This window comes from Heteronotia binoei, chromosome 10 (genome assembly GCF_032191835.1).
Source record: "Heteronotia binoei isolate CCM8104 ecotype False Entrance Well chromosome 10, APGP_CSIRO_Hbin_v1, whole genome shotgun sequence".
NCBI lineage: Eukaryota > Metazoa > Chordata > Lepidosauria > Squamata > Gekkonidae > Heteronotia > Heteronotia binoei.
This window is the reverse complement of record NC_083232.1, coordinates 62369777-62385406: the sequence shown is the minus strand read 5'-3', so window position 1 is coordinate 62385406 and position 15630 is coordinate 62369777. Positions and strand designations below refer to the sequence as shown.

Sequence of the window (15630 nt, the reverse complement as noted above, 5' to 3'; positions counted from 1 at the left end):
CAGTTCTCTCAGAGCTGTTCTCTCAAAGAGCTCTCTCAGACCCATCTACTGCACAGGCAGGGCCAGTGCTACCATTGGGCCAACTAGGCAGTCACCTTCAGGAACGTGAAAAACTAACAATCAGCATTAGGGTATGAAATCTGTCACACGTCTATCAGGTGTAAATTTTCTAGTAAAAAAGGAGAAAGTTGAGGTAAACAGTAGGAAATCTGTCATAGATCTTCCAAGGATGAATTCTCTGTGCAATCTGCTTGAACTGAATTAGCAGTTAGCAGGAGATACAACAAAAGGTTGAATCAAACCAAAATCCGGTCTGCCTCTTTCCAGTTAGCCCTCACCATCCTAGGATTATAATCGAAAGATGCTCTTCTAGGGAAGGCAGCTGCTATCTGAGGCACAACATATCCCTGCCAGGGATGTTTACAGTTGTGAAACTCCCTTTCCAGAGAGCCCCACCTGTCGATGGAGGCATGCTGAGTCAGACGGGGAGGGGGGTGGTGGAACATCCAATTCCCGGAAGAAGAGAAGAAGAAGAGTTGAATAAATTTCATGCTAGACCTTTAATCCTGGTTTAGCTCTGTCCCCAAGCTGACATTCTACAATAAAATCATAGAGTCACAGACTTGGTTTCTCTGATGATTCTATGATTCTAATGTAGAATATCAGTTTGGGGACAAGGCTAAACCAGGATTAAAGGTCTAGTGAAAAATTGGTCTTGGTGTTTATAACCTGCTTTTCTACACCTTACGGAGTTTCAAAGCAGCTTACATTCATCTTCCCATCTTCTCCCCCCAACTGTCACCTTGTGAGGTAGATGGGGCTAAGTGAGTTTGGAGAGAACCGGGACTGACCCCAGGTCACCCAGCAGGCTGCATGTGGAGGAGGAGTAGGGAATCAAACCCAGTTATCCAGGTTAGAGTCCACTTCTCTGAACCACTATACCCAGTAGAGCTCTAGGGTGCCAACGCACAGCTGGTGCCCTAGGCAAGATGTCTCGCCCAGCAGCTGTGCAGCACAATGGCCCATTCATTCTAAACCCCAGATATAAAACTTTCCTTTTATCGCATGGACATATTTTCAATTCCATCTACTCCTGGTGGTTAGGGTACCCTCAAGAACAGTATGAGATACAGTGGCAGTGAGATTCAGCAGGAATTTCTCCTTTCTTTGCAAGTCTCTGCTCTGTTCATGTAAGCAGAATGCGGGTTGCTCTGTTTTCTCCTTTACTGCAGACTTTCCCCTACATAACATATCCCATACTGTTCCTAAAGATCCTCTGCTTCTCAGGAAGAACTTTTCCATTGGGTTGCAGTGATAAGGGGAAAGCAGCAAAGTTTTGTTCCAACTTGTTCTTCCAACATTTCTCAGTGAGAGCTCAGGGGTTTCCCTATAGTTCTCCCTTTGAGGCAGAGGATATCTTAGGTGATTCCCACTGTCCAATCAAGGAGAGTCAGGAAATTAATTTCTTCCTGTGCAGTGCAGAAACACCCTTTCCTCAGTTTTATTCCTGCCTCAACAGGGAGAGGATCATTGTAGGCTTAGCCTCCAAACTTGTGCTTACTCATACCTTTTTTGGTTGATTGTTCTATTACTCATTCTTCTGATTCTTCCTATTCTAGTCCCTTCCTTCTTTTTTCAACCTGATCCCTTCCTGAGTCCTTATCTAGCAGTCTTCTTAACATCCCCCGCTTCCACAGTGGGGGGACTTCATGGCAGCTGCTTCTTGGCCTTGGGAAATAGCCACAGAACAAAGAAACATTGCCATGATTGGCAGACAGCAAGACAGTTTCTTTTCTGAGGAGGAGAGAGAACTTGATGCCCAGACAGGAGCCACAAAGGAGAAATATCTGGAGCCAGCATGATCTCTTGGCTTGCCTTGGCTGCCAGCAATGAGCCCATTTCAGGCATGGGAGAAACACCACCATTCTGCAGACACTCAAATCTTTCCCTGCCCCTGCCACTCAGCTGGGAGTGGCAGCTATATTGGATCTCACTTTTTAGCAGGAAATGCTCCTGGGAGAGCTGCCAGCTCCCAGACCACTTAAGAGATGACCCAAGCCTCCAAGGGAGGTCTTGGTCAAGGCAAGCAGCTTCAGATGACCACAACTTCCTTCAAGGGACAGATAGAGTCCCCAACACTGGGAACATTATGCATAAAATGGTATAGGAGTACTTTATAATGGGACTGCTACCCAAACTGAGGAAAGGGTGTTCCACACAGGAAGAGGAAGAAATTAATTCCTGCCTCTACCTGATTGGATGGTGGGAATTGCCCAAGGACCCCTAATGGCAAGTGCCAACAGTCATTCTCCAAGAAATAAAGAAATACTAAGCTCTTTTGTCAGTTGGAACCTCACATTCATTTAACAAACCTATTGTGTTAGGGAATGAGAAAAACAGTGGTGAGGAAGGCAAAGTGGGTCCTTATTCTAAAATTCCTAGTTTTTACGTCATAAATGGAAGTTCCCAAGCATGCTTTGAGGCATTTGTTGCGTATAGAAAGTATAGGAACTTTTCAGTTCCTCTTGGCTCATTGAAAAGTATGCAGTTATTCATTTACAACATCCCATCTTTCAACAAAGTTCTTGAGGCATCATCAGGATTCTTGGCGGTGATAGAAGCTCCTGAACACTCTCAACAGCATACCTTGCTACCAGGAGGCCTGGGAACTGTATTTTTTCAGTTCCAGAAGGACTTCAAAACAACCATTCCAATGCTGTTAAATGGGTTCCCTGATGCCATCACCCCCAGTACTCCAACTAGAAGGACAGTGACTGAAGAGCCTCAAGGGAGGTGAGGGCCTAAACTTTAGTAGAAATCAAAATTCAATAGCACAACTTATGGCAACTCTGGTGAGCCTCTAATTTTCATTCTGCTTTTGCTGCTGAAACTAAATAGGGGCTCAAATGCATGTGTTCATCATAATATGGCATAATATTTTCAGTTTTTCCAAACCATAACTGATGTATTTGAGTCAAGGCACTTGAACTACTTGTAAATGTTAAACAGATTCTTTGTAACATATGAATTTAAAGAGATGAGTGTGAATGCCACCTTTTCTCAATATTGACAGAGTTCAATAAGAACACATGTTGAATTCCGTATTGAATCGCTGAGGAAGTGTGCATATTCTGCCAAGAGAAAATTAATTAAAAGTGTATTTGGCTTACCAAATTAAACCTGAGTACTTAAATCCTTAAATAATTCACTTTTGAGTTCCCACTTCAGTAGGTGGTCCGGGCGTTATGGGGAATCCACATATGCTATTTATATGTACATTTTTTTTTGTTTTATTGTGAAAATAAACTTTGGGATTTATTTCCCCCAATGTACTTATTTTTTTATAGACTTCCTAAACACTTGTTTATATTAAGCTGAAGATCACACAGGGAATTGTTATGCATGCTGAAGCATTCTTTGTTATTGGATGCTGATGTCCCATTTTGCACATTATTAGCATTTGTGGCAGTGCCAATGCAGAGCAGCGACAGTTGCAATAATGAATAATTACTGCAGGCCATTAGTATGAAAATAGCACAATGCAGCTTGCCCGCATCACCAAAACCAATTTATTTCATGTGCGCACTGAATGTATTTCCAACTTCTGTCCAGGGCTCTGTGTCATTGCAGTATTTCTTCAAGGGCTAAAATGAATACATTGACAAACTGGCAATTCTGATCTTCTGTTCATCAAAGTGAAATTGATGGAATCCCTTTGGGCTTTTAATACAGCATCTTGCAATAGAAATACCAGTTTGCTTACTGGTGAAATGATCAAAATATTTTCCTAAAATGATTAAGAATTATGGGGAATCAGGTGGAAGGGGGCCACGACATTGCTTTATGGATGTGTCCAGCAGCATTCTAATGGAAAATGTTTCAGATGATAGTTTTCAGTGCTGAAGTGGGCCTTCCTAAAGCAGGCAGTTAAAAGGTACGTGTCAGACCCTCAGGATGAGCAAATGTCCAGTTTTCTTTCTTCTAATAGTTATTTCTGTTTCTGTCAGTGGTTTTGGTTGTCTCTGCTTTTTTGCTGTTAGTTTTTTAGAGTTGTCTTCATTGTATATGCATCCGTTTTGTGATTTTTATATTGTCAGTCGATCAAGCTTTACTTATTACAATCATAGATCAGCTAAGATTGAGACACAGAGAGAGTCATAAGCACATCTACATACAATAAAATTTCAGAGCCATATAATAGGTGATTTTATATAGTACTACAATACATGCCATTCTACAAGTATGCTTTATATTAGTTTATAGCCAACCAGCTTTCTGCTGGTGAAAGAGGAAAGAAGAATTCCCTCTGACCACACAAAAAGGCTATGGGGCCTCCATGTACAAAAGTCATATTGGATTGGGTTGGTAAGAAGGAGGAGAATTGGAGGAGTGAAAAAGCCGTCTGGTTCTGACCCAGATGTATAAAGCTGATATATTTATACAGTTTTCAAAAGCATACATGTAGAAATAGAAATGTCATTACATTTTGGAGTTTCACAAGGGGGGAGTGAAATAAAAACAAAGATTTGGGGATCTGAATGAGGAATGAGAAATTCACCAACTTTGCTGCTCCTCCTGCCTCCTGGTTTGTTTGTTTTGGAGGTTGTTGTTCAGCTTAATGTAGCCACCTAGCACATGTGACCATCCACAGCTTGCACATTTAGATGAAACACATAAAGGATGCCAGCTGGAGGCAGTCCCCAGAGGAGGCCTTCTGTCTGCAAGCTCTGTGCCATGTGCTCCTGCTTAGTTAGAGGCATCATCTCTAGCCCAATATCAGCCACCATCAGTTCTGGTAGGAAGATAAGTGTACATGCTTGTATTGATTTATGTGGAAAGGTGATTTAATGTCTTACCTTTGCTGAAAGGAATGCTATCACATTTGGTGGCCTGTCCTTAGATTACAGGGTGGAGACCCAAATGAACAGCCTCCTAATTAGAGTTCTCAGGTCTGTGTTGGAAAATACCTGGAGACTTTGGGGGCAGATCCGGGAGAGGGAGGGACTTGTGGATGGGAGGGCCCTCAGCATGGTACAGTGCCATAGAGTCCACCCTTCAAAGTAGCCATTTTCTCCAAGGGAGCTGATCTCTGCCAGCCTGAGATCAGTTGTAAAAGCGGGAAATCTCCATGCCCCACCTAGAGGCTGGCAATCCTTCACCTTCGCATTATTCACCTTCATCTTAGCATTATTAAGCTGCGCCTTGCCAAAGGCTGAGCACATTTCAGAGAGCTCTGAGAAAGAGCAGAGAAGTGCTACAAGGGTGAGGTTTGGTTTTCTAAGCAGCTGAGGGAGTTGCTGAGAATTTCTTAGTTTGTGTAACTGTGGGATTGCTGAAAATTCTGAGTTTGTGGTTGCTGGGGAACTGCTGTTTGTTTGGTTTGAGTGGGCTGAAGGTGATTGTTGCTGATTGATTAGGAATGACTGTGTTCCCCACCCTCTTTACATTATTATCAATCAGAGGCGCAAGCCTTTGGCGTGAGCCGAAGGACGAGAGTTAAAGGGCTCTTGGCCTGTGGCTCTTAGCCTGGGGGCTCTGTAAGGACCAGGAACCCAGATCCCTATTTTCCTTGTGTTCCCAATAAGTTAAGTAGACCCTCCAGAAGGAAAGCCACATAAACAAACAAGATTTAAAAGGGGATGGTATATTTTGAAAAAAGCTATCATGAAGGTAGAATGCCAACAGGAGGGTGCAGGCTTTCCATTGTTTTGCACTGAGTGTCACATGTATGACTATCTCCCCACAGGACAGAAGTCTTGGGTGTGTGCTCGATGCAAGAAGCTCCTGGTCCTCAGGGAACGAGTTCGTAACCTTGAGGCCAAGGTGACTGACCTGGAGAAGCAGAGACAGTCAGTTAGGCACTTGGAGAAGACTGTCAGGGACGTATTAGACGAGCCCCGCTCTGAACGTGGCAGCCCCGTTGCTGCCAGGGAGCATGAGGGTCGAGAGGGAACAGGGCACAGTGCTGAGGATATGGGGAATGCACCCTCAGTAGGGACCTCTTCTTCAGTTGGTGAGCGGGTATCCTTTCGCGCCAAGCAGCCATCCCTGGGCAGGGAGAGAGGGCAGGTCTTGGTAGTTGGTGATTCTATCCTTAGGCAAGTAGACAGCTGGGTGGCAAAACCACGTACTGACCGTATGGTGACTTGCCTGCCTGGTGCAAAGGTGGCGGACATTACGTGTGTTGTAGATAGGCTGATAGACAGTGCTGGGGAGGAGCCAATGGTGGTGGTGCATGTTGGTACCAACGATGTGGGGAAATGCAGTCGTGAGGTCCTGGAGGAAAAATTTAGGCTGCTAGGCAGGAGACTTGAGGCCAGGACCTCCAAGGTAGCCTTCTCAGAAGTGCTACCTGTTCCACGTGCAGGGCTGGAGAGACAGGCACAAATTAGAAGTCTCAATGTGTGGATGAGACGATGGTGTAGGGAGGAAGGGTTTAAGTTTGTTAGGCACTGGGATGCTTTCTGGAACAAGTGGGAGCTGTACAAAAGAGACGGTCTCCACTTGTCCCCAGATGGAACCAAGCTGCTGGTGCTTAAAATCAAAAAGGTGGCAGAGCAGTTTTTAAACTAAATCTTGGGGGAAAGCCGACGGGAGATGAAATGTCTCTGATTTGGGAGGACTCGTCTCAAAGAGTCCACTGAGATGGTGACAAACAGTATGGGCTGCCTGCCAAAGTCTCGAGGCAGCAGGAGGAAGGTTGCGGGCCTAACTTGCCTGGGAAATTATAGATGTTTGTATACAAATGCTAGAAGTGTTCGAAGTAAAATTGGTGAGTTGGAATGTTTAGTGTTGGGGGTAAACATAGACATTGTGGGAATTTCAGAAACTTGGAATGAGGAGAATCAGTGGGACACGGTGATTCCTGGATATAAGTTATATCGGAAAGATAGGGAGGGAAGAGTTGGAGGTGGGGTAGCTCTGTATGTCAGAGAGGGTATACAGTCCAGTAAGACTGAGGTCAAAGAATTAGATTCCCTTCTAGAAATGCTTTGGGTCAAAATAGAGCACCCAAAAGGAAATTTAACTATGGGAGTTTGTTATCACCCACCAAATCAAAGGATAGAGGACGATTATAATATGATGGAAGGATTAAAGATAGCGGCTAAACGTAAAAACTGTGTTGTAATAGGTGATTTTAACTACCCGCAGATTGATTGGGTCAATATGTATTCAGGTTGAGAGAAAGAGTTGAGTTTCTAGATGCTCTCAATGACTGTGCTATGGAGCAGATGGTCACAGAACTTACAAGGGGTGGGGCGATCCTGGATTTGGTCCTAAGTAATGCCCAAGACTTGGTGAGAGATGTAAAAGTGATCGCATCGTTTGGGAGCAGTGACCATAACGTTATTGATTTCACCATTTGTATAAATAGGGAGTTGCCCCCAAAGACCAGCACAACCACGTTTAAGTTTAAAAGGGATAAATTCTCTGAGATGAGGAGGTATGTGAAGAGGAAATTGAAAGGAAGGTAAATACGGTCAAAACCCTTGGGGAAAATTGGAGGCTATTTAAAACTTCAATCCTAGAAGCTCAGATAAAAGGTTTGGAACACTTTTCGTATGAAGAAAGGTTAAAATGCTTGGGGCTCTTTAGCTTGGAGAAATGTCAACTGCGGGGTGACATGATAGAGGTTTACAAGATTATGCATGGGATGGAGAAAGTAGAGAAAGAAGTCCTTTTCTCCCTTTCTCACAATGCAAGAACTCGTGGGCATTCTATGAAATTGCTGAGCAGACAGGTTAAAACAGATAAAAGGAAGTACTTCTTCACCCAAAGGGTGATTAATATGTGGAATTCACTGCCACAGGAGGTGGTGGCGGCTACAAGCATAGCCAGTTTCAAGAGGGGATTGGATAAAAATATGGAGCAGAGGTCCATCAGTGACTATTAGCCACAATGTGTGTGTGTGTATTGTCCACTGTGTGATGCAGAGTGTTGGACTGGATGGGCCATTGGCCTGATCCAACATGGCTTCTCTTATATTTTTACCTAATTTTCTCATGCCCAGTAAATTTTCCCAGTGGATTGTCTGAAGATGCAGTTTGTTTCTTTTTTAAAAATTACAATATCTGAAAATATATATATATATATATAATTGATTTCAGAGAGAATGTTTGAGTTTCAAATTCACCTTGTCCTTTAAAATACACTGTATCAGCAACCAAATAGTCCTGCCAAAGGGACCAGTGTATTTTTAAGGAGAAATTAGCCATCTAAATCTGTATAAACTTTGCCAACTGAAATTGTATATATCTTTATCACAAAATGTAGCAAGAGATTGTGAGAGTGATCACTTCCTAATGGCCTGATTATCCTTGTTAGTATGGGGAGGCACTAGAAGTTTTCATTGACTCAAGGAATTTACTAGGACAAAAGTTGACAGGGCCTATTTTCTGTCATTTCTAATCTGCCAGATTTCATAGTGTAGCGTTCACCATTTCTTTTTCAACACTGTTATGAGTACATTTTCTTCTTACTGACTTTGGCTTCTCTTTCCAAAATGTTTTAATGCAAGATGTACAATGGTTGGCATGCTTAGCATATGCATTAGGACTACCAGCTTTAATTGATATAATTGGTAGATTAATGAATTCAAAATTAGCTAATATATTGACAGAGCAACATATAATTGAAAGGTCTAAAAGAAATAGAAAGCTGCTGTGCCACTATTACGCTGCTCTTGTGGAAAACAAATTGGAAAGTATTAAATACAACGTCCCCCTCCCCCCTACAATTATTGGTGTATGTAGTGTTGCCTTTGAACTGTGTCTGGAAGTTACAGCTAGAATGGTGACTGGAGTGGGTCGCACGGCCCATAGCACACCAGCCTTGTTCCACCTAAGCTGGCTCCAGTTTGCTTCCAGTTTTAGTTCAAGATGCTGGAACTGGCCTTTAAAGCCCTATCTATTTGGAGGCCAGCAACGTACACTCACTTGAACCTACCCCACCATTAAGGCTGTATGTAGGAGCCCTGCTTCAGGTAGCAACCTGAGACAGAGCTTTCCTGTGACAATTATGGCATTCTTTCCGCAGGAAGATTTATTTATCCCCCTCTCTCACTGTCTTCTACCAGTGGCTGAAGCCTTTTCTGTTTTATTTGGCAATCCCTCACTGACCCTGTTTTCCATTTATGTATTTTAATTGTTTTATATTTGCATATTTTAAATGTTTGTACCGTATTTACCGGCGTATAAGACGACTGGCCGTATAAGACGACCCCCCCCCCCACTTGGTGGCATGTTTTTCAGGGTAAAAAAGTCATCTTATACGCCGGCAAATACGGTAAGTATCTCTGAAGAGACTGCTGGGTTAACTCTCTGACCCGGATCTGTCCATCCTTACAGGGAACCACTATCCCCGTCTTGCCAAAACACACTGTCACTTTCATCTCATCAACCCTCCTCCTTCTCCTCAGGTGCTTCCCCTCAGGAAGGGGGGAAAGAAAAGGCGGGGGGAGGAGAAAAAAAGCCATGCAGGCCGCGCTGAGGGGGCGCGAGAGCGGCAGTTGGTGCCCTTGCGCCTCTCCGGGGAGGGGAGAAGAACCCCGCCGCTCAATGCGCGCCCCCGAGGCGACGGCTTCGCTTCGTTCCCCGCACCCCCTCTGCTGCTCCTTCGCCTTCTCCTCAGCCCTTGCAAGCGCGCTCCCGCTGCCGCGTTGTGGGAAATCGGTGGAGGGGGCAGTGGGGAAGAGGAATGGAGGGAGGTGCTGAGAAGGGCCAAACAGGGCCGGCGGCGGGATTGGTTTCCTCGCGGCCGCTCCAGGAGAGCCCAGCCCGGCTCTTAAAGGGGCCGCTGCCCCGCGAGGAACGCCTGGAGAGGGCAACGGCCACCACACCCCTCGCTCGCCTCCCGCCCGCTGTGGAGTTTTCTCTCTTCCTTATCCTCACCTCCAATAAACTAAATGGTGAAGCGCGGGGTTAAAAGAGGCCGGTGGTGAGCATGCTTGCTCAAAAGTCAGTGTTCCTGGAGGAGATTCAGCACAGACTGGCTCAAGAGCAGCAGGCGAGGCTGGTGGCACCTTTAAGACCAAGGAAGTTTGATTCTGCGCCAAGTTTTCATGCACAAGCACACTTGGGCAGATATTTGCCGGCGTTTAAAATGACTGGGCGTATAAGACGACCCCCCCCCCCACTTGGAGGCATGTTTTTCAGGGCAAAAAAGTCGCCTTATACGCCGGCAAATACGGTAAATGTTTTAGACTGTTTGCCAACTTTGGGACCCTAAGCTGGGTAGAAAGGCTGCATAAAAGTGTTTAAAATAAATAAACAGGTTGTTCTTATACTTTCTTCAGTGTTTTGAAAAATTTTCCCTGTGTTGAGACCAGGGCGTTTTTTCTGGAAAAAGCCCAGCAGAAACTCATTTGCATGTTCGGCCACACCCCCTGACACCAAGCCAGCCAGAACTGCGTTCCTGTGCATTCCTGCTCAAAAAACAAAACAAAAACCCTGTGTTGGGACTATGACAATATACCATTCAATTAATCAGATTTTCAGTAAACCTCACTAACATAGTTGGAAAGCCATCTATTGTATGTGTGAATATGTACACACAGTGGTGTAAAATGCATAAAGTTCAATAATGGCACTAGGAATGTTGTTTTCACAGACAGAATACAATAGACTTCTTGAGAACATTCACTGATATCAATGAAAGCAGTTTATTTCAGTGGGCCTTATGGCTGGAGCAGATCTTGGGAGATTGTGCATTTAGTATTAGGAGTCATAAAGTAAAAAGCAATGGAATTAAATGGGATTGAATTTCTCTTAACAGAATAATGTTTTGTTTTCATCAGAAGCTTATTATATGATGGAACCTGAGATCAACAACCATGTTGGAACTGAAATATTCTCTGTAGCAGTCAAAGATCATACCCCTGATCCAGCTAAAGTTAATTATAGTGTATAGCACAGTTAATTCATTTTCACCCATATTTAGATCATTTGAGCTTATTATCAAGTAACTGTAAATAGGATTTATGCAGACTATGGTTAGAAGACCCATTCCTATTCAGACCTATAACTGCTTAGCTGATACAGGTCTGAATTGGGAGTTGTTTGGAAACCCAAGACACACTGCCTTAGGTTTCCACAGGGGATGAAAGTCAAGATGTATTACAGGGGTGGCCAAACTGCAGCTCGGAAGACACATGTGGCTCTTTTACACACATTGTGTGGCTCTCAAAGCTCCCACTGCCCCATCAACTGACTTGGAGAAGGCATTTGTCTCTTTAAATCAGTGGGTTGGAGAATGCATTTAAAGTTAAAGTTGTTTTCTTTCCACTTCCCATCCCTCCTCCTCCCCATCTATTTTCCTTCCTTCCTTCCTTCCTTCCTTCCTTCCTTCCTTCCTTCCTTCCTTCCTTCCTTCCTTCCTTCCTTCCTTCCTTCCTTCCTTCCTTCCTTCCGACTCTCAAACACCTAGTGTTCATGTCTTGCAGTTCTCAGACATCTGAAGTTATTCTATGTGGCTCATACATTAAGCAAGTTTGGCCACCCCTGATTTATGTAAAAAAATAAGTGCACTGAAACCAATGGGGCTTATTAGTCAAAGCTAACTTCCCATGGATCTTGGTCTCAGTGAATTTTGACTGCATCAGAGCCTTTGGTTATTCATTCTCTCAAAGCTGTCTCCTACACATATTGTGACTTTGGGGCATATTGGGGCTGAGAACAGATGGGCATTCTGGGGCAGCTTGGAGGCGTCCTGAGTTGGAACAGCTTAAAAAGAGCTGTCCCAACGCCTCCGCACGCTCACCCGCATGCCACCCCCATCCCGTCTGTATGGCGGCTGGGCGCCTCCGCATGGGAAGGTGCCCCAGAAGCCAGATTCCTTTCCCTCCCCCCTCAGGGTGCAAGCTCTCATGCGCATAAGAGCTCCAGCATTCTGAATGGTTTATTTTTTAAAAACCCTGGGACCAGCTTGGGGCGACTTGGCAGTTCCACACCGCCAAGTCACCTCGCTTGCACCCTTCCTCGTCCAGACAGCGGGGAGGCAACTGACAACCAGCTAAGATTTGCTACCACTTTGGAAGTGGTAGCTTTTTGAGCCGGTCTCAGGCGCCTGGAGGATGGGGTGAGGACGGGAGGAGGACAGCCGACAGATGTTGCCATCTGCACAGATTTTTTGGGTCAACTTCAGAGGCGTCTCTGAGTCAACCTAAAGTGCCAGTCTGTTATCAGCCCCCGTGTATCAAATGAAAGAAATACTGAGTTCTTTGATTTCATAAAGTCAAGCAAGAAATTAGCTTGCATAGAGACTAGAAAGAAGGTGGGGGGAACTCTGTGGAATCATTGTTTATGTTAACCATATATCAATGGAAATAGGCATGGTAGAAATAAACACATATTGAAGTATTCTAAATTCAAAGTGCAACTTAGATCTAGAATTCATGGGAGGGTTGTTATCTCTCAGCCTCCTAAGAGAAGTGTCAAGATACTCAGTCATTGCTATGGAACCCTTCAAGGGAGATCACAATAAATCTGTTACCATGAAGAACCATGGGGGAACTCAAATTGTTTTTTACAAATCCTTCAGATGTTATGAGAACCATATTTTGTACCATAAATTATGCAGTCCAATGTCAAGAAGCAAATAATAATCACTCTAGGTGGGTTTTTTGGGGGGTGGGGGGGGCGTTGCCTTGAAATATAAGCTGCAAATAACTGAATCACAAGTGGAGAAAAAACCCTCATTCAATTAGTTGACTAATCTGGAAATACCGTGCATTGAACTTACACCAAATTTAGATAGTGGATCTGTTAAGGAAAAATTGGCCAGAAATTGAGTCTGCTATGATCATAGTTTTGTTTAGACTCCTGCCACTCTTAATGCATTTTCACAATCCATTATTTTTATGGGGTGCTAATGAGAAAGTTTTGCCTCTTTTCATGAACCATATCAGCTGAAAGTTTCCAAGATTTCAACTAAGCCATTGCTATTTTGATAAGGAAGTGTTTTTAAATGACCTCTTTTGGGCCCGTGCATCGGTGTTATTTCTCCATGTGACAGGTGATTTTGAAGTGTCAAGTCACGTTAACCCAATGAATTAATCAAGAAACACTAAGGATTGAATAGGACAGGAGAAGTTTTAAAGAAAAGAATAAATGGTCTTATTCTCTCCTCCTTTTACCACACTTCACACCTTTCTCCAGAGAGCATGACTGACGACTGTAATTATACTGCATGATTATATCTCCTGCCTATAGAGGCAATTTTGGTTTCACCTCTAGAGTTGTTAGAGCTGATTGTCTCCCTGCATGTAGAGATGACTTACACTTTAATCATGTTGAAACTGTAGGACTAAAAATTCCAAAAGGAGAGCTACAGTAGAACAGAGAAAGAAGATGAATACATTCCTAGACGTTACAGATGCAATGGAGGAATCTAATCTGTTGTTCTGCTGATGGTAGAATGGTCCCTGCAGTATATTTCTGAAAACTTCATTCCAGCTAATTTAAAAAGCATAAGTAACTGAGATCCTTTTCATTGTGGAGTTAATTCTACAGATGCAGTCTATTTGATGCTGTAAAGGAAACAGTTCATGAAATCTATTATGAATCCATTTGCAAAAACTAGAATCCAAATCTAGTGCAACACAAGGGCAAATACCAATGAGGGGAGGAGGCAATTTGCTCTTTCTCTATTGCCTGGTTACGTGTTTGCAGGCATAAATAGGAGGAGGCATAGGGATGGTGAGGGACTATTGTAGTGGGGCATTTTCAAGAATGGTAACTATGAGCCAGTGAACATGTAATATTTTTCATAAAGTGGAGGTACAACTTTTTCATCAGATTTGGGGAAAATTGGTTTTAATAGATTTTCAAATTGGAATGGTTTAAGTACAAGCACACATACTCATTTTTCATCCTGACTGTCACCATAGTGCAGAACTTTACATGGCATGGCTGTTATTTAAGGTCTATGATCCATATCTGATTTTTTTAAAATGATAGATATGAGCTGGGAAATTGGACTGGGATGAGTGGAGAGACTCAGCTTCAAATCCTTATTCTGCAATGAAATTCACTAACAGGAATCCTAAACAGGTCTTCTTAAAGTCCTAATCAGGATTATTCAGTGAGGTTTATTCCCACAAAAATGTTCTTAGTCTTACACTGTGGATAACCTTGGGCCAGACACTCAGGGCACCATACATCACAGGGATGTTATGAGGATGAAATGGGAAGGAGCAGATTTTCTTGGAGGAGGTGCAGGATAAAACTATGATAGGTAAGTAGGCTAAGCCCTGACCAGTATGTGGACAGGAGACCACCAAGGAATACCAGATCTGTGACACAGAGGCAGGCAATGGTCTCTCACCTTTAAAATTCCATGGGGTTGCCATACATCAGCTGTGACATGACAGCACCAAAAAAAAAAAGAAGTAAACTAATGGGCCCATCAGCTCACAGAGGTAAGAAAGGATGATGTGTCTTATTTTAATAGAAAAGGGCACAGGCAGTATAGGTCACTGAGCATTCTCTCTCCTATGCCTTATCTCTCATTAGTCAGAAGTTTCAGGCACTTTTCTCACTTCCACTGTTGCATCTGGTGAAGTGGCTTCTGACTCACAGAAAAAGCTCTTGCTGGAATGATTTGTGTTAGCTTCTGTTTTATTTTGCTGCAACACAGTTAACACAGCTACCCATCTGGAATGATTTCTCACTTCCTGGCTCTGATAGCAAGTGAGTTAAGAAGGACCAGAAGGGCCTAAAGCGAGGCACAGAGCAAGGAGGCAGGTTCAGTGCCTCATCCCCATGGCTAGTTTGGCACTTATTTCCTTGCCAAAAAAAAGGGATTATCTTGAAACCATTGTTGCGGTGCATTTTTTGATGTTTCATTCACCTTTTAGGATTTTGTTTCCATCTTTTAGGTGCTTTTTGCTTGCATTTTGGATAAATAGCCAACTTCTTTCAGAAGTATTTAGCAATTATTTCTTGTTTTCTGAGTAATCTAAGTTAAGCTGAGTACTGCTTTCCTATACCAGTTGACTGCAAACCACCAGTCATGTCTAAACCTTCCAGCTCGTGCTGTGACTGCAAAGATAACAGATGGTCAAGCAAATGTCAACCCATAATACATGGCTATGTTCAGCTTAGCAGGTCACACTGTAGAAGTTTACAGTATGTCACTGTCTTCAAAAAGTCAATTCAGCGCACTTGCCTTTTACAACTAAAACCCTTTTTCAGGAGAAACCTTTCTGCATGTGCTTTCCACAGCATAAAACCTATTACTGTCTGTTCCATGAAGGTATGTTTCTGCACCTGAGACATGGGCTCTGTGTTTCCTTGCTACCATATTGCAATTCAGCCTTGTTACTGATTTGTTGTCCGGTGACTATATTACTTTCAGGAGCTAATTCAGAGAACAGTTTCACTGTCATCAGGTAAAATATAGGAAGGCACTATTTCCTGTTTTAGATTATTTGGACAATTTAATTGCAGAATATAATCAGAATACAAAGCTCTCATCCTCCTAAAGTGCATTTTAAAATGTATTTCCCTATGAGCCACCAACTGTGTTTAGATTGGATACACTATCTCTGTCCTCTCACAGTGGTGCAGTGAAATACTCATCATATATCAGCATTTGTTTTTGGCTATCCATGGAAACACAGTTCCCATCCTC

The 15630-nt window shown here is 43.3% G+C and overlaps 1 protein-coding gene across 7 annotated transcripts in view; it reads left to right on the top strand.

Annotated features, from left to right (window-relative positions):
• ZNF385D (zinc finger protein 385D) overlaps positions 1-15630 on the top strand; it is a 638761-nt gene that overhangs the window by 611501 nt on the left and 11630 nt on the right. The window lies entirely within an intron of this gene.